Source organism: Lepidochelys olivacea (assembly GCF_965140295.1).
Source record: "Lepidochelys olivacea isolate rLepOli2 genome assembly, chromosome: 2".
NCBI lineage: Eukaryota > Metazoa > Chordata > Testudines > Cheloniidae > Lepidochelys > Lepidochelys olivacea.
Window position 1 is genome coordinate 193,906,909 of NC_140412.1, and position 18,785 is coordinate 193,925,693.

General features: G+C 45.1%; 1 protein-coding gene and 1 long non-coding RNA gene across 5 annotated transcripts in view; one reads left to right on the top strand and one right to left on the bottom strand.

Moving 5' to 3' along the window:
* Window positions 1-18,785, top strand: part of GASK1A (golgi associated kinase 1A) — a 66,199-nt gene that overhangs the window by 18,528 nt on the left and 28,886 nt on the right. The gene's annotated exons all lie outside the window — the stretch shown is intronic.
* On the bottom strand, window positions 3,224-8,639 carry LOC311515188. The gene is made up of 3 exons (XR_014710075.1): window positions 8,529-8,639; window positions 6,475-6,567; window positions 3,224-3,483 (listed from the first exon to the last, which is right to left on the bottom strand). It is a non-coding gene; the product is annotated as an uncharacterized lncRNA (long non-coding RNA).

An 18,785-nucleotide genomic window follows, 5' to 3' on the forward strand; every position in this document is an offset into this window, starting at 1 on the left:
CTGGGAGGTATCTGGGCCTGTGGACCTCTGGTGTGATTCCGGTGCAATGAACTGTAATCTGTTGGGGTTCTTGGGGCAGTTGGCCTTTACATGCCCCAGCTCGTTACACTTAAAACATCGTCCAGCTGACGGGTCACTGGGGCGAGTAGGGTTGCTGGAGAACGGGGTGGTGGGACGATAAGGGGTCTGGAGGGTTCTTTGGGAGGTAGGTGGGGCTTTGGGCGGCCCCCGGTAATAGGGTGTGGTCTGGGGTGGTCCCTTCTGGTCTCCGCTCCAACTGCGACCAGTTTTCTTCTTCTCTGCCACCTCCACCCATCTGGCTCCAATCTCTCCTGCCTCAATTACAGTTTTGGGTTTCCCATCTAGGATGTATCTTTCTATTTCCTCAGGAACACCCTCTAAGAATTGTTCCATTTGCATTAGGAAGGGCAAATTTACTGGAGATTCAACACTTGCTCCTGATATCTAGGCATCCCAATGTTTTACAATGTGGTAGGCATGTCGGGTAAATGACATGTCTGGTTTCCACCTTAGGGCTCTGAACCTCCGACGAGACTGCTCGGGTGTTATCCCCATTCTGACTCTCGCCTTGGATTTAAACAGTTCATACTTGTTCATGTGTTCTTTAGGCATTTCAGCTGCCACCTCAGCTAAGGGTCCACTGAGCTGCGGCCTCAGCTCTACCATGTATTGGTCAGTAGAGATGTTGTACCCAAGGCAGGCCCTTTCGAAGTTTTCTAAGAAGGCCTCAGTATCATCACCTGCCTTGTAGGTGGGGAACCTTCTGGGATGGGAAGTGGTACCTGGAGAAGGATTGCTAGGGTTTGTTGGTATATTCTGCTGGGCCTTTATCCTCTCCATCTCCTCCACATGCTTCCTCTCTTTTTCCTTCTCCTCCTCCACATGCTTCCTCTCTTCTTCCTTCTCCTCCTTCTTCAGCCGCATGAGTTCTATCTGTCTTTCATGTTCCCTTTGTTTTTCCTCAGCCTGAAATTTGGCTAATTCCAGCTGTAGTCGAGCTGAGGATTTGGCCATTCTAACCTCTTTGTTTTTAACTAACTTTACACCCGAGGTTTAGAAATAAACAAACAAAACTTGGCTGTAAAATTTTGCTGTGCTGGAATAGAATACCTATTCTCTGATAGTGATTGTCAGCCTACAGAAAAAGACAATTCCCTTGTCTCTGCTCTGGGCCCAAATTAAAGCAAAAAACCTCCAACTACTTGGAAACCTGCTTACCCAGCCCAAAGAAGAAAAAAAAATTTCTTTTCAAACCTGTGCTCCTTGTAAAACAAAAAAAAAATCAAAATCCTAAAAAAAAAACCCCTGCCACTTTTGTCTCCAGGCAAATGGGTAGAGCACACCCCCCCTATTTACTTTTAGGAAGAAAAGAAAAAACCTCTGGGTTGGAAGACTGTGAATTTCCCTGCAGGAGTTAAGTACCCTGCCTCCAGGCAAAGAAAACCTGCAATTCACAAGATAATCCCCTTTTGTCTCTGCTTGGCCACAAAGCAGAGAGAAACCAAGCTGCTTTCAGTTTCAAAGCTGCCTTCTGGACTTCCTAAAAATTCCTTTTTAAAATCTGTATTTCTAGTTCAAAAAATCTCAACTGGATCTCAAAATGATTTCAGGTTAATCCCACCACTCTGCCACCATGTCACGGTTCCTCCCCCACTCTGAACTCTAGGGTACAGATGTGGGGACCTGCATGAAAAACCTCCTAAGCTTATCTTTACCAGCTTAGGTCAAAACTTCCCCAAGGTACAAAATATTACACCTTGGACAGGCCGCTACCACCACCAAACTAATACTGGTTACTGGGGAAGAGCTGTTTGGACGCGTCCTTCCCCCCAAAATACTTCCCAAAACCTTGCACCCCACTTCCTGGACAAGGTTTGGTAAAAAGCCTCACCAATTTGCCTAGGTGACTACAGACCCAGACCCTTGGATCTTAAGAACAATGAACAATCCTCCCAACACTTGCACCCCCCCTTTCCTGGGAAATGTTGGATAAAAAGCCTCACCAATTTGCATAGGTGACCACAAACCCAAACCCTTGGATCTGAGAACAATGAAAAAGCATTCAGTGTTTTACAAGAAGACTTTTAATAAAAAATAGAAGTAAATAGAAATAAAGAAATCCCCCCTGTAAAATCAGGATGGTATATATCTTACAGGGTAATTAGATTCAAAAACATAGAGAACCCCTCTAGGCAAAACCTTAAGTTACAAAAAAGATACACAGACAGAAATAGTTATTCTATTCAGCACAATTCTTTTCTCAGCCATTTAAAGAAATCATAATCTAACACATACCTCGCTAGATTACTTACTAAAAGTTCTAAGACTCCATTCCTGTTCTGTCCCTGGCAAGCGCAGCATACAGACAGACACAGACCCTTTGTTTCTCTCCCTCCTCCCAGCTTTTGAAAGTATCTTGTCTCCTCATTGGTCATTTTGGTCAGGTGCCAGCGAGGTTACCTTTAGCTTCTTAACCCTTTACAGGTGAGAGGAGCTTTCCCCTGGCCAGGAGGGATTTCAAAGGGGTTTACCCTTCCCTTTATATTTATGACAATACTAAATGAGAATATTAATATATAGTTCAAAAGCTGCATGGTTATCTTCTTTTTTCATCAAATATGATTCACTAGGCCATGACAAATGGAGGCTGGGTATGTTGTCTAGTTCCGCATCTAATCTTAAAATCTATGAATCCACACACAGGGTAAGAAGGATGTGTTCTAGGAATTATTTTGGGGAAGTTCTATGGCTTGTGTTATACAGGCGGTCAGACTAGATGCTCACAATGGTCCCGTCTGGCCTTGGAATCTATGAACCTATGAAAGCTGACTCAGACTCCAGACAACAAGGTATTCAATACTTCATAAAACAAGCAGTAGTGTTTCAAGCCAGGGCTACCTTTGACTCTGGCAGTCTTAATTTAATAGCCAGCTGTACTACATTCCCTCTGTACAAGTCATCCATCTTTTCACAGCAGAATGATATAGCAGGACACTGAGTACTTGGCTCACAGAAGATGGACTCTGCCAAGGATTTCTACCAGTACACATGCTCAGAGAACCTGTCTGAAAGGTATTGAATTAGGTTTGAAGAAAGGGAACCTTATTGTGTGTAACAAACCTCAGTTTCCACACCCCTGCGCCTTGGGGCACCGTTCAAGGATCAGGGCCGTAGGCGTGCAGTAAAGAGACAGTCCCTGCCCTAAAGAGCAAACACTTCATAGTTTTAGCAGAAAATGCCACTAAATTTGAGAGTCCCCATCGCTAAAGAGATGCATGGAGCAGATGTTTATTTTTCTGAAAGGGTGTGATTTTCAATGCATAGTAATAGCTGCTGATTGTTGACTCCGAGTTAGGCCAGTGCAAGCTTGACTGTGACGCTGAATAGACACTGATTACCATTGTTACTGAGCATCATGGTGTATTCTCTTTCGTTTCTTCGATTCCTCTCTCTTGGGATAAGCTAGGAAATTTAGTGCAAAAATGACTGAATGAACCAAGAAAGAAAGAAAGAAAAAGACATTCACATGCCACATTATGGTTGCATTGGAAAAATTCAGGAAAGGCGAAAGGTGAGAGCCTGGATCCTGCCCTGTGTCAGGGCAGTCTAATGGCACTCTGCTGGTGCAAAGCAGCCCTAAAGATGGCTTACCTAGGCCCTGGAGGATTTCCTCAGCATTTGGGGATCCTCAGGTTGTGTAGAGTTGCTTTAGTGGGTCCCATGTCAAGTCCCCACCCCCACCCCCACTTTGGCTCCTAGCATGAGGGGTGTAGCTGAGGGAAATCAACATGGTCAGGGCTTCCTTAGGTCAGCTGATTCCCCCAGCTGATGGAATGGTCCCTGGGGGCTGTCAGCAGCTATTGGAACTAACAGAATATCTGCACTGGGGCTGGAAGGTGTAATTCCCAGCTCACAGAGACATACTCGCACTAGCTCTATCAGTGCTAGCCTGCTAAAAATAGAAGGGCAGTTGAGGCAGCACAGGCGAGCTGTACCCAGTATGATCCTGCCAGAGATGCTTGATGTGTACTTAGGGCAGCTAGCCCCTCGCACCTCCACAACTACACTTTAACATGCTGGCTTGGTCAGAGCTAATGTGAGTGTGTCTCCTTGAAGACATACTCTGTGAGCAGCGCTGATGTTGCTCTAATGTATTCCAGGCATCAGTCCAGTGCCAGGATTGCGGGAACAGAAAGATGGCTCCTCCTGAGCTGCATCAAGGTCTCATCAGCCACAGCTCTGGATCTGGGCTGAGTATGTTTCCCTCACAATCTTAACTCTGCCATGTTATCATTTATAATTTATTGTCATTGTGCCCAGGGGCCTTCTGAGAAGAGGGGGCCCATTGTTCTAGGCTCTGTACAAACATAGAATTAGAGACAGTCCCTGCCCTGAATTGTTTACAATCTAAATAGACAACATAACTAAAAGGGTAGGGGAAAGGCATAGAACATACAAGCAGAGCGAACAATACAGTGGCTACAAACATTATGTTCATTTCACAATTTTGTATTCATTTTTTTGCATTCGTTTTGTTATTTAAATACTTGATGGGCTTCTGGCCATGCAGCAAATGCTATTTATTGGACAAGGCTTTGGAGAAAGTTAAGTGTATGTTCCCAGAATGGTAGGGGGTGGAATGAGCTTTTCAGCTGTTTTGTTTTACCGGCTAGCTGAGTTAATTTGTTAACCTCTATGGTTGTCTAATGCTATGGGTGAGCTAAGTTGGTGTTATCCATATGGATTTATTTTTAATGCTGCTGGGTGGTCATTATTGTGTTTTTGTGAGGCAAATTAATTGTCAGATTGCCTAGAGCTTTTTGCATAGGTGTTTTTTCACTATGATTTGAATCATACTCTTAATCTGTTTACCCAGTGGGCTTCATCTGAGCTGGAGTCCTCTGAGCAGGGAGGAAACTGTCCACTTATTTCCATGGAAATCTTTAGTGGCGAGGGCTTTTGCCCATTATACTTCAGGACTGTGGAGTTCTCTCTGTTGAGCTACCAACAATGCCAAATTGTTAAATTTGGTTTTAAGAGAGAAATTGAAAACATACTTCTTTTTTAGTTTGAATTCTGCCAAAGTTCAAGCCCCCTAGGAGTTAAATTTCAAAGATAAAAACTCTGAGCCACACTTGAAAAAATGCAACCCTAGTGATCAAACTGCATTCACAGCTCTTCAAGATGCTTTGTGTGAGCCGTGTTCTATCATATTTGCAGTTGATCGGTGAGAATTCATAGTGTTGTCTTATGGTTATAAAAGTCTCTTTTGAAAAACCAATACAACTTTTCACATCTTTTATTGGTTTTGTTGGTAGTATGCCTGCTGAGAACTGAACTTAATTTCCAAGAAGGACACACTGTACCTGCCAGTTTGTCAAACTGGCAATACAGAGCTGTATGTATGGTTTTCATTTCAGACTGAATTGAAGCCATAGCATAAACTGGAGCAGTTTTACAGCATGGACCTGAAGCACGTATCTTTGGAAAACTATTTACACTGGGCTTGTAAATACACTCTTCCTGTAGCATTATATTTATTATCATCATCCCCTGTTAAGTATGCAATATTCAGCTGCCAGAAATAACATAAAGAGTATAATGAAATGATGGGTTCCACCCTGTATTTGGCTGTGACACTCTGAGTACCTGTAGAAGAGCTCTGAGGAGCTCAAAAGCGTGTCTCTCTCTCACCAACAGAAGTTGGTCCAGTAAAAGATAGTACCTCACCCACCTTGTCTCTCTCATAAAGAATGTACTTTCTTCCAGTTTGTTGTTGTTGAGGTGGAAGGGAAAACTTGTCTCCCTGGTTAAAGCTGGGAAAGGGAAACTGGGAGAACTCTTGTTTTGATTCCCAGTGCATGATTCTGAGCCTAGAGCAGGAGTGAAATAAAGCCAGACTGTGCATGCCCAAACCAGCGCTTGCTGACAGAAAAGACAAAGTGGTTTTGGAAACAAACAACGCTCCGACTGTTTGGTCAGTAAACCAACTCAAGGGGGAAAAAATGGCTCCCGTCTATGTCCATCTGGCTCCCACTGGATTTCTGTGTCTAGCTGTTCTACTACCCCAGATGAAATGAAACTTTTCAGACAGTACTAAAGCTATTTAGAGAATAAAACCAAGTATGGCTTGGCTTGATCTTTTTAAAGCCACACATATGATACATGGATTTTGTTGGCTATGCTCTTCACACACAGCATTTTCATCCTTGACCAAGGCCGGTAACAGCAATCCAATGAAGTAACTATAGTACTGTGCATTTCAAGAAATGCTCTGGGCCAGATTCTCAGCCCACCTGTGCCAGGTGATGGAGGGCTGCTTTCGTGACCCATAAGATGGCCATGTTCCTGCTGCCGAGACAGCACTATAAACAGACAAGATACAACCAAAGAACGGGGGAAGGAGACAATGAAAAGAAATAAAGTAGTGCTGGAGTTTGGTGTGTATCAAACCTGTTAGTTCCAGATTTTTGTGGGTGTCTTTTCTCTGTGGAGGTGAATAGTTCACGGCTGGTTCCATGGAAGAAGCGTGTTTCAAGAAGGGACCTGAAGGAGTACATGTGGGGAAGCTGAGACTTATGGGCTGATTCGGATCCCACTTAGACAAGCATAACTCAGGAGTAACGGCATGGGCAGCAGTAATATTGCACGGATGTTTCTGAGCTCACAGGGCCAGACTTTGAAGCCCATACTCCCACTGGTGAGCTGCTATTCAGTGTCAGGACCACAGGACAACTCATGTGAGTAACTGCTCAACAGACTGAGTAAGGGGTTGGGGCCAGATGCAAACACTCGTACTCACACTGAGCAGCAGCTTACCCCACAAGAGGTCCCACTGAAGTCAATGAGACTGTCTGTGGAGTAAGATGCTACCCAAACGGAGAGAGGGGATCAGAATCTTAATACCAAGCCTTAGTTTTTTTAGTAAGGGTTAGACTGTGACTCTGGGAGTAAGAACTTGCAAGCCTGTGCAGACATCCAAAGCTTGGGTCTCGGTGCATGGGAGTAAACACGTGCTGTGTGCCCGCTTCTCACCCACCTGCTCCAGGTAGGGGGTCATAGGCAGAGCTTTGGCTCTGCCCTTCCTGTGTCTCAATGGCCAGGGCATCTAAGCCAGCACAGTGTGTGTTGGGTATAGGCCTGCAGAAAATTCCTGCCCCACTGGAGCAAGAGAGAAGCAGGGCAGAAACTGTGAACAGAGCACAGAGGTGTATTTGAGTCATACTGCATCCTGGGGTACTTTTGGGCTCTGGCGGTGTATGCATTGTTCCTTGCTCCAGACTGTGCTCACATCACAATATAGGCCTTTAATACCAAGTTTTGGGCAATTAATTCAAGAAGCTGCCAGTAATCTAGGACGTTACGTTCTACTTTCCAAAGCGATGCGCTCTGGAATGGCTTACCCTGAGCCATATTCCTCTTGGAAAGGACAGGGCAGAGATTCATCTCTGGAACGAGTCATAAGCATTTTGCTTCTTAAGCTCTGTCTGCCCTCCAGCTTATGTCGGCAGAACTTGTTGCTCCGGGGTGTGAATAAACCACCCCCCTGAGTGACATAAGTTACACCAACAAAAGCGCTCGTTTGTACAGCTGTATGTCGGCGTAGCCATGCCCTTATTTTCACACAATAGGTAGATCCCCAACTGACGTGAACTGGTGTCACTACATTGTAATAGAGCTATGCTGATTTATTGGACCAGATCCTCAGTCGGTGCAACTTTGCTTTCCTTTATTTTCCACTCCTCCATCCCAACTACTGCTTCAAACAAAAAATAAAAGCCCATATTCAGATCTGATATGAGTACAGGCAACTCCGTTCAGGTCACGGGAACTTTACCCCCTTGCAACAAGTTTCAGATATTAAGGTGATGAGTGCTGTACAACCCCCAAAGATAAATGGGTCTGCGTGTGGTCTAGGAACTCTCTTCATATGCAGTTGTTGTTCCTGTTCCTGGCAGCTTTAAAAAACTGAGTTTGGAGCTCAAAAGGAGCTGAGAAATGCAGGTGTTTTCATTTTTATATTTAAGTTTTTCTGAGGGTTCTGAAACGCACCAAACAACATCTGCTTTTCCTAGTAGAAAGTGCGTGGAGCTACTAAAACTGTCTCCTTGTCCTGTTCCCTTCAGACTGAGGGCCTGTTTTTGCATTCAGAGGAGGACAGGAATTTCTGGAATGCATATAGTAGGCCCAGTCCTGCAAAGTGCTGAGCCTCTCTTTGCAGGATGCTGAGTGCCTCTATTCTATTCTATTGGGGGTTGGACTAGATGACCTCCTGAGGTCCCTTCCAACCATGATATTCTATGATATTCTATGATTCCCTTTAGGAGCTGAGCGCACTCAGCACCTTGCAGGATCAGGTTTGCTGTGTGTGTTGCTGTTTCTGTGTAAGGGCTGTAACAGCAGGAGAGTTATGAGATAGAACTCAGACACTAGGACTGCATCAAAACCAAGAATCAGCTGTTTCTATTCAGCCTGATTTGTGCAGCAGAAAAACAGATGGTTCTTACCTTCAAAAGGCTTTTTTATTTTCCCGTTGTTCCAGATCTTTTCCATGTGTGATTGTAAAGGTGGGGCTTGGGTATAGCATTGAGGCAGCCTTGCATCTGGGCCTCTTCCCTTCTTTCCTGAAAAAGTACACTACTTTTCGTCTTTGTTCTCCAAGTAAGGGGATTGGTCCTGCTTTTGGGGATTGGTCCTGCTTTGAGCAGGGGGTTGGACTTGATGACCTCCTCAGGTCCCTTCCAACCCTGATATTCTATGATTCTAAACGACTTACAGATGGGAACCCAGAAGGATTCTGATTGAAGGGTCAATAGCACCAGGTCCTGCCAGGTCCTGGAGACTTCTCTGCCCCACTTTGTGTGTGGGTCTCTATGTGGAAATAATCATTCATTGATAATTGCATGGCTCTTTCTAAAGAGTGGGCCTGATTCGCCTCTCACTTGCACTGGTGGAAATCAGACTGAAGTCAGTGGAATTACACTTACGTCAGACTAACGGAAATGAGCGAAGAACCAGGCTCCACAAGTACCTTTTGCTGAACTAAATGATATTTCTATACGAGAAGCCAGGGGCAAGGCCAAAATTTGCCTAAGTAGGGAGACCAAGAAGTGCTGATTTTTTTTTTTGGCGCCTGGGGGCTTGTCTCCCTGGAACCAAGCACATGATGGGTGGGCTCAATGGCACCTAGGAGGCACTCCCATCCCCAGGGGCACAGATGGAAGCTCCCTCCATTGCACACAGGCATGGGGTCTTCCCCTTCTAAGGAACATCATCTCCTCAAGACCCCACAGCCCTGGCCTCCTCCCACCTCACCCAGACCAGGGGCCCTGCCTTGGGCTGGGTGGTCCCCAAGCTGGATCAGCGACCTGTAATGCCTCAGCAGCTCTGTGTTGCAGACTCAGCCACGCTCGCAGCCACGGAGGAAGCTCAACAGGTTGGCCTGGCTCTATGGCTTCATGCTGGACTGAGGCAGATCCTGCACACACCAGCCACCCAGCTGGGGGAGTAACTGGGGGGTTGCTGAAGGGAAAGGGGATGTTCTCTGCAGCCCCTTGTGGCGTGTAGCTCTCAGGGGTTCAAACCCTGGACATGCAGGCCGGGGGGGGGGTGAGGAGGATGGACTGGGCCCCCTTATTGCACCCCGAGAGAAGCAATTAAGTAAGAGCTCTAAGGTTTAATCACTCCAACTGTGCTCTCACTTGTTCTTGTCAGCAGCAGGAAGTCTGCCTAGTTCTTGGTACGGAGACGTCCAAGGAAAACTCATGGTGCTGCTGGAAGTGGTGGTGGTGATTCTGTAGCTCCTGGAGGTGAGCACTGATCCCATGCCCCAGGATAGCATGAAAGGGTGATGTGCTGTCCTTTGGGTGTGACGTAAAACTGAGGGCCTAAGTGCTTGTGTTCAGTGAAGCTTCCACACTACTTTTCATATGAGTAGGGTTACATTAGCCCCAGGACCCTTACCAGAGTCCAGCTTGAGGAATTACGAGTGCAGAACAGCAGCTTCATTCCACCCCAGAAGTGGCTGCAATTCAGAAACGAGTGCTTTCCTAAATGGAGAGTACTTTTAACATAGCTTTGCGTGAACATTTCAGCTTTTTGCCACATGAACGCCTAGAAGCAGAGCCAGCTGCTGTCTCCAATGCCCTTAGCTTATTAGCTCCGATTTCAAGCTTTTCTTCATATAAACCGTTTCTTATCTCTACTCTGGCTCTGTCATGCTGTTATGTTTGCCGCGATAGGATTGTGTTTCCAAAATAAATAGTTCCAAAGACAGAATACAACCAAAACCCATTTTCTGTCCATGTTATGCCATGTCACATCACAGTAAGAATTCTTTGTCCCAAGCTTTATAATTTGGCCTTGTATCATTTCTTTGCCTAGAGTGCTGATCCCTGGCTTCAATATCAGATTTATGTGAAAGTTTGGCTGAATATGCGAAAGCATGTTTGTTTTAAAGTTGATTTTGTTTCCAGTATAGCAATTTGTTTCAAACTGTCTAACTTTTCCCAGGCAAATTGAGTCAGGCTCTCTTTTACTGTAACAACACATCTAAACATATTAGACTGTTTCAAATGTCCGGATTTCAATGGCTGCCCTAGTAGGGTGACCAGATGTTCGATTTTATAGGGACAGTCCCGATTTTTGTGTCTTTTTTCTTATATAGGCTCCTATTATCCTCCCACCCCCTGTCCCGATTTTTCACATTTGCTGTCTGGTCACCCTATGCCCTAGCAACAGTTCATAGTGTTGCCTGCTTAAAGAGTGTTGGAATCACTGCCATGCTACCTACAGGCTTGTATGTACATTGCTTCCCTCTGTTCATTGGAACCAAAGGTGCTCAAGTGTCTCTGAGTGCCCAGCTCTCTAGTGGCTAGCCTATGAAAAGGCTATTTATGCGCACTGGTTTTGAGTCACAGGGGTCCATGCAAACCTTTAAAAAATGTTGGTTTCTATATGTTTTCACTCGCCCACCCCTTGTACTCCGAGATTCATTTGTTGCTGTCGTGTTTTGTCTGTTTTTTTGCACTCCCCATGCAGACCCATTGAGTTTTGCTTGATCTCCATTCAAAACCATATACGAACTCAGATTCATTTGAAATGTAGACCTTGGTTTGCCAAAAGGTTTGCTGAACATGGACCAGCTCCAATTGTTAGCCCTACTCCTAGTAACAACAATGGAAATTCTCACTGATCTCCTATGTGAGAGGTCTGTGTTTGGAACAGTGAGTTTTGAGTTCTATGCCACGTGGATGTGGTTTAGCTAACAGCTGTGGTTTCTTTCACACAAAGTAATATGGTTTTCTTTTGCATGTTTTCCATATAGCGATGGCTTTGTAGAACTGTAAGAATTTCTGCAGTTCATTTGAGTTCTCAGTGGATTTCAGGGGTTGTTTTAGATTATTATTATATTTTGGAATTCACTTCTGAACCATTCCCAGGACCTATAGGTTGAGATTTTCAAACGAATTTCAGTGGGGTTTGCTTAACTCTTTTATAGTCTTTTGGAAATCATTGCCACAATACCAGTGCGCTGAGCTACTCCTAGAAAATCTTTCTTTCTGTAGGAGGGAGAAATATGGTGATAAATGGGGACAGAAAGTTATAAAATGTACCAACCTTTCATACCAGGAAAGTTCAAGTCCAATGCAAATGAGACCGTGGTCTCAGCTTAGGCCCCCGTGAATATTTCTGTGCACTGCAGCATGAGACAAATGCACAGCTAGCATAGATAAAGGAGGCCCAGTGCTGTAATACAAGGGGTTATTTCAGGCCAAGGCCGAGCTGCGTAAGCTAAGCAATGAAGAGTAATGTGCATAGCATCTGCTCACAATATTCCTATCTCCAGCTTACACTTTTTATCAATCTCTTATGAGCCTAGAAAACATGGCTACAAAGAAAAAAGATCTGTCTTTGTACATAAAGATGCATAAAACAAAAGTTGGTAGTCTCCCTCCATACACAATTCCCTGCTGTTGGTAAAGCAGCGATTTTTCAGGCTCCAAATATAGTAGATCAGCCTTGAATCCCTGCTGCGTACAAGACAGATCAACTCCCAGTCTTTCCCTTGCATATCCCAAACAAACAATGCACCACTAAGAAGCTCTAGCAAAATCATGCCAAGTCAAACTGAACTGTGAAATATATTTCAAGTGTGGAAATGCCAATGGTTTAATCAACACTTTGTGGCAATCTCTGTTCCTGTCGTCTTAGGGGACTTGTTGACAGAGTTTTTGTACTACTTGAATTAAATTAGTTTAAAACTGATACACTTAAAGCAGTGCAACCCTCTAGTTTGGATGCAGCTATCGTGGTATAAAAGTACTTCTAGTGGTATAGATTTTTCCTATAAATTGTGTGTAGACCAGCCCTAAAGGCAGGGCTGGCTCCAGGCACCAGCGAAGGAAGCAGGTGCCTGGGGTGGCCAATAGAAAGGGGGGGACTGTGTCCATGATTGGGGCAGCATGTCCGCGTCTTCGGCGGCAATTCGGTGGCGGGCCCTTCACTCCCTCTCTCCCTCTTCAGCGGCAATTAGGCAGCAGGTCCTGCTTCTTTTTTTCTTTGCCGCTTGGGGCAGCAAAAAAGCTGGAGCTGGCCCTGCCTAAGGGTATAGTCCATTCAGCAGAGGACTAATTTGGAAGAGGTAGTTTGCTGGGGAAAAGAAAGAAGGGAAAAGAACTTAAGATTCTGGAAAGAAGGAGTTAAGGCAGAGGAGAAAAGTGTTAGTGTCTTTCAGACTCTCAGGAGTGAAAACCATATTGTGAAATAAAACAACAGCAAAATGCTTTTCATGTGTGGATACCTTTATAATAACTGACATGTGGCTATACAGCAAACTCCAGCATTCCCTGTGCGCACTGTTGTTGTCCCTGGCTGCATCTTGGCTTTTCACAAGACAGCTTGTGGTGTAGTCTTAGGCAGCGAGCCCTGCCAACTCCGCAGCCTTTAGGTCAGGAGGCGAAAAGAAACAGTGCATTGTAGGAATGTGACTGGCGAGACTCAGCTCACGAGAAATGGCCAAACGAGATGTGCTCCTGGATATGACTTTCAGTTTGCTTGGCGGAAAGGGGCATCTTTCATTTTATTTGGAGCCATATATTCCCATATCTACTAGGCAATAATAAAGAAATGTAAAATGATTGTTGCACTGCTAATTCTGTTCCTCAAAATACCAACTTGTATCATCTGAGAAGTGCCTGGTAACTGTTGTAACACTGCAAAAATCTTGTGATACTCTTGTCACCCCATTAGTCATATAGAAGTGCTCCAGTTAATGCCCAGGACTCACTCTCTGACTGTGTAAACACAAAGGCTGCGATTCTGTGCTACAGCTCCAGGAGATGCAGTACAGCAATGTTCAGCCCAGGGTGCAGCCCCCTAAGTAGAGCAGGGCATATGGGAACAGCTGTACTTCACAGCACTGCCCTCATGTAGGCACTCCTGCTCCCAACACACCCCTTCCTGCCCTTGGCTCTGGCCTGACACACCCCGAGGCTGGAGTTTGTGAGGGGGCCTATGCAGGTCAGCCTTCATCAGTCCTATACTGTGCAGTGTCCAAAGAATTCTCCCAGCCAGCTTACGGACTTTTTATAGCCTCTGTTCAATAACCAAAGTGGAAGGAAAGGAGTACTTGTGGCACCTTAGAGACTAACCAATTTATTTGAGCATGAGCTTTCGTGAGCTACAGCTCACTTCATCGGAGAAGCCCTCCCCGTGGCTTCAGATTGCAGTCTGAATACCAATGCCCCCAGGCCCATAATGAATGTACCTTCCTTTCAGAACTGAATTTACAAGAAAGTTATGCTAGGCAAAATTCCTGTTTGCCTAGCCCCTGCAGTGTATGCTGCATAACTATATATGTAATAATATTCAAACACAAACTAGCGATGGACAAACCTTAAGTGGCAACAGCTAGTTTCTCATGGTCTGAGGGTGCTCACACATGGGTTGTGAGTTAAGCCTGTAACAAAGATATGAGCTATCGACAAAATTTGGATCCAGATCCAAACTTCCTCACCGCTTGAGAGTGTTCATAGCCAGGGATTTAATTCAGGCACCTCTACTCACCACAAACACAACATGTACTCTATGTAAATATACCCCTTACTGTGTATACATGTGCAGAAATCTGAAACCAAGAATTCTGCTTACTTGCCCTGTTCCAATTCCTGATTTCCTCCAGTGCTTATTCAGCTAAATAGTCATAAACATAATGAGGATCCAATTCCATGAGTACTGGAAGTCAGTGCTTTTCCTCAGCCTAAGGCAGGGGTTCTCAAACTGGGGGTCAGCACCCCTCAGGGGGTTGCGAGGTTATTACATGGGGGCGTCACAAGCTGTCAGCCTCTACCCCAAACCCCGCTTTGCCTCCAGCATTTATAACGGTGGTAAGTATATAAAAAAGTGTTTTTAATTTATAAAGGGGGTCACACTCAGAAGCTTTCTATGTGAAAGGGGTCACCAGTACAAAAGTTTGAGAACCACTGGCCTAAGGCATGTTGATGTGGCTTGACCAGTAGAAATATAGAGTTATCGGCAGAGATAGCCACACCAATTTATACGGAACTGCCCAGATTTTCAGCAAGTGGGAATAATGGATCATCACCATGGGAACTTGTGATGGGTTGTCCTCCCCACATAAGGCCTGAAGCAATTAAGGTGGCTAGGTGGGTCAATTAACTGCCTTGGCTACACCTGTTGGTACCACAGGAGGCACTTTTTCCACAATGACAGGAAGAAATTGGCAACTAAAAGCAGAGAAGTTGAGAGGCTGCTGGGTACAGCTGCTGTGTATTTATCATTTAACAAGATGTACGTGAGGTCGTTTCGGAAAAACATCTATACTAAGAGGGAGTTAAGATTGAGAGTATGTATCAGTAAGATAAGGGTAAAAATCATTACATGGATGTTGTAATATCACTAAACCAAACATTACTCACCCAGGAAATTCAGAGTTAAGGTTACACTTAAAAGAAATCCAACCATGATAAAGTGAGGAATGCATAGGCATTCAGAGCATCTAGACAACCGTAATTCTGCCCTGTAGTGACACCATGCAATAACCATATGATTATAAATTTTTAGTGTGCGATCCCAGATCGAACTGGCTTTTAAAGACACATCAGCTATTTTACTTATTTTCCCCTCATGATGCACCAGCAGCAGAAGGAAATAAGTTATTTCCTTATTAGAACACGGAATCATCAGCTGCTTTGAACGATGTATGTGTATTGGGGAGTGTTGTGTGGGGTGTCTCAGTGCTGATCTATAATGTGGCCAGAAGGAGCAGCACAAAATGCAGTCTCATTGATCTCAGTGCAGCCCTGATTTAGGCCCCAATCCTGCTGGCACATGGGCATGCTTAACTCTACTCCTATGAATGATGGTCCCATTAAGATCAATGTGACTGCTTACAGCAGTAAAGTTAAGCATGTGCATATATGTTTGCATGATCAGGGCCTTAGATACATGCATTGCACTAAAATGAAATGGGGCTATTATTCTGGTGAAAGGACAAGTGCCACTGAATCTGAAAAGGGTCACTTTTATGTTGAATAACCTGTCCCCATCAAAGTCACTGCCAAAACTCTCAGAGGCTTGAAGGCTAGGGCGGGGGGGGGGGGGGAGAGGCAGGATTTCACCCCATGCCAGAGGATAGGAGTGGGAAGTGTTGACTGGTGGAATGCAACAAAACACACTGCATTGCACAAGGAAAGTCAGAGGAGCCCTTTCTACTGCTTTTCTCATCATGGCAAAATAAGAATAATTTCTCGGTTTCTGATTCAGTTCTTTCTTGGACCTCCACCAACCTAACATTCCTCAGTCTGAGCTTATTCTCCGGGTCACTGACAAACAGATGCCTACAATCTGGGCACACAAGACACCTGTTTTACCATTTTTTAAAATATAAGAATTCATTTACTGCACAATTACAATCAGTGACTAACGGCAATGACATCTTTAATCCTTTCTTTATTGTTCTCCAATTTTCTAAGTGAATTCTGTGCCACATTTCCAGCCCTGGAGTGGGACATCCTCTATTCACAGAGTAGGAACAGCACAGATGGAGGCAATACACTTCTGAAGCCCTTAGAGGAGAGGAAAGTGATCAGGAACAGTCAGCATGGATTCACCAAGGGCAAGTCATGCCTGACTAATCTAATTGCCTTCTATGACCAGATAACTGGCTCTGTGGATGACGGGAAAGCAGTGGATGTGTTATTCCTTGACTTTAGCAAAGCTTTTGATATGGTCTCCCACAGTATTCTTGCCAGCAAGTTAAAGAAGTATGGGCTGGATGAATGAACTATAAGGTGGATAGAAAACTGGCTAGATCGTTGGGCTCAACGGGTAGTGATCAATGGCTCCATGTCTAGTTGGCAGCCGGTATCAAGCGGAGTGCCCCAAGGGTCGGTTCTGGGACCAGTTTTGTTTAATATTTTCATTAATGATCTGGAGGATGGTTTGGACTGCACCCTCGGCAAGTTTGCAGATGACACTAAACTGGGAGGAGTGGTAGATATGCTGGAGGGGATACAGAGGGACAGGATAGGGATAGGATACAGAGGGACCTAGACAAATTAGAGGATTGGGCCAAACGAAATCTGATGAGGTCCTGCACTTAGACGGAAGAATCCCATGCACTGCTACAGACTAGGGACCAAATGGCTTGGCAGCAGTTCTGCAGAAAAGGACCTAGGGGTTACAGTGGACGAGAAGCTGGATATGAGTCAACAGTGTGCCCTTGTTGCCAAGAAGGCTAACAGCATTTTGGGATGTATAAGTAGGGGCATTGCCAGCAGATTGAGGGCCATGATCATTCCCCTCTATTTGACATTGGTGAGGCCTCATCTGGAGTACTGTGTCCAGTTTTGGGCCCCACACTACAAGAAGGATGTGGATAAATTGGAGAGAGTCCAGCGGAGGGCAACAAAAATGATTAGGGGGCTGGCGCACATGACTTATGAGGAGAGGCTGAGGGAACTGGGATTGTTGAGTCTGCAGAAGAGAAGAATGAGGGGGGATTTGATAGCTGCTTTCAACTGCCTGAAGGGGGGTTCCAAAGAGGATGGATCTAGACTGTTCTCAGTGGTAGCAGATGACAGAACAAGGAGTAATAGTCTCAAGTTAAAGTGGGGGAGGTTTAGGTTGGGTGTTAGGAAAAACTTCACCTTCACTAGGAGGGTGGTGAGGCACTGGAATGGGTTACCTAGGGAGGTGGTGGAATCTCCTTCCTTAGAGGTTTTCAAGGTCAGGCTTGACAAAGCCCTGGCTGAGATGATTTAGTTGGGGACTGGTCCTGCTTTGAGCAGGGGGTTGGACTAAATGACCTCCTAAGGTCCCTTCCAACCCTGAGATTCTATGATTCTATGAATGCAACTCCCCACGCTGCCCAGCCTCCCATGGAGGAACTACCTCTAGAGATAGGAAGGTAGATCATTCTCCATGCCCATTCAGTCCTTGGTCTGTTGGCTGGGATTGCCAGTTAGGGGACCCATATTACTATTGGGCTCTGCCTACACTACGAGCTGGGGATGGAATTCCCCTGCTTGTGTACAAGTACTCTCATCGAGCTAGCTGTCGTATAACTAGCAGCATAGCCGCAGTAGCCCAGGTAGAGACAGTGGAGGCATGTCTGAGCCATGCTGAGTACAAGCCCGCATGAAACCAGTGGGCACGTGCTTTGCATGGCGCAGCTGTGTCCCTGCTGTTGGAACCAGTGCTACCATGGCTACACAGCCATTTATACGTGTGCTACTTTGATGAGAGCTACCCCGCGTATGTGCACATGAACAGGGTAATCCCAGTCCTAGCCCATAATGTAGACATAGCCTTAGTGTCAAATGTGATGTGGGAACTGGGCAAACACCACCTTTCATATGGGCCAAAGACAGTCTCTAGGAACCCGGGCAAGGTGTAAACAAGCACTAAGTCATCTAAGAATTTCTATTTCATCAGTGACTGACTCAACCAAAAAGGCGAGGTGAATAAAATTCATTTTAATGATCATTAATTTTTGTTGTTTAAGCTTTTAATATTAAACGTTTACCATGAAAAATGCATCAACAGTAATGTTTTTCTACTTTGATTCAGTTATACGGCTAAACAAATGCCTGAAAATCTGTAACAGGTCAGCTTCTGCTCTGACTGGATTCTTTTTAGGATGCCTGTCAGGAGCCACTTGACATAAATCACACTGCAAGCATTTTTTAATCTTAGCAATCCTTCTTGTGCCAAAGGAGGCCCCAAAGCTGCAAACCAGCTAGCTGTGACAGAACTAGACCTTTCGAGAGAACACATGGAAGTGGGAGTTGAGTGCATTGCTCACCAAACCAGGCATATTCAGAAACACAATGAAGCTTTGATAAGTGTAAGCCTGCTACAGGAATATATCAGACCTGCTAAGCAGATGGAGACCCTGTACTTAGAGACATCGGGCGGAGCTCTCCTGCTCCACATACCCCCATCCCATCTGAAGTGCAGCAGTTCTGCATTGCATTTTGATGTTGTGTCACATTGTCCCAAAGGAGGGGGTTACAACTGTCACTTGTTACCTTACAAAACCAATTGGTGAGAGAGCCTATACAATTATTAGTGTCCCTTCCTCAATACACACTTGGCAGGTGTGTCCATTTCCATTGCACCAAAAGTAAACTACAATAGGAAGTTGGCTTGGTAACACTTCGGGCTCAATCATGGGCCCCGCTCTGCATCCATGCAGGTGAGCTTGGGGTTTGAGATACCCCCTTCCGTTTCTGTGTTGG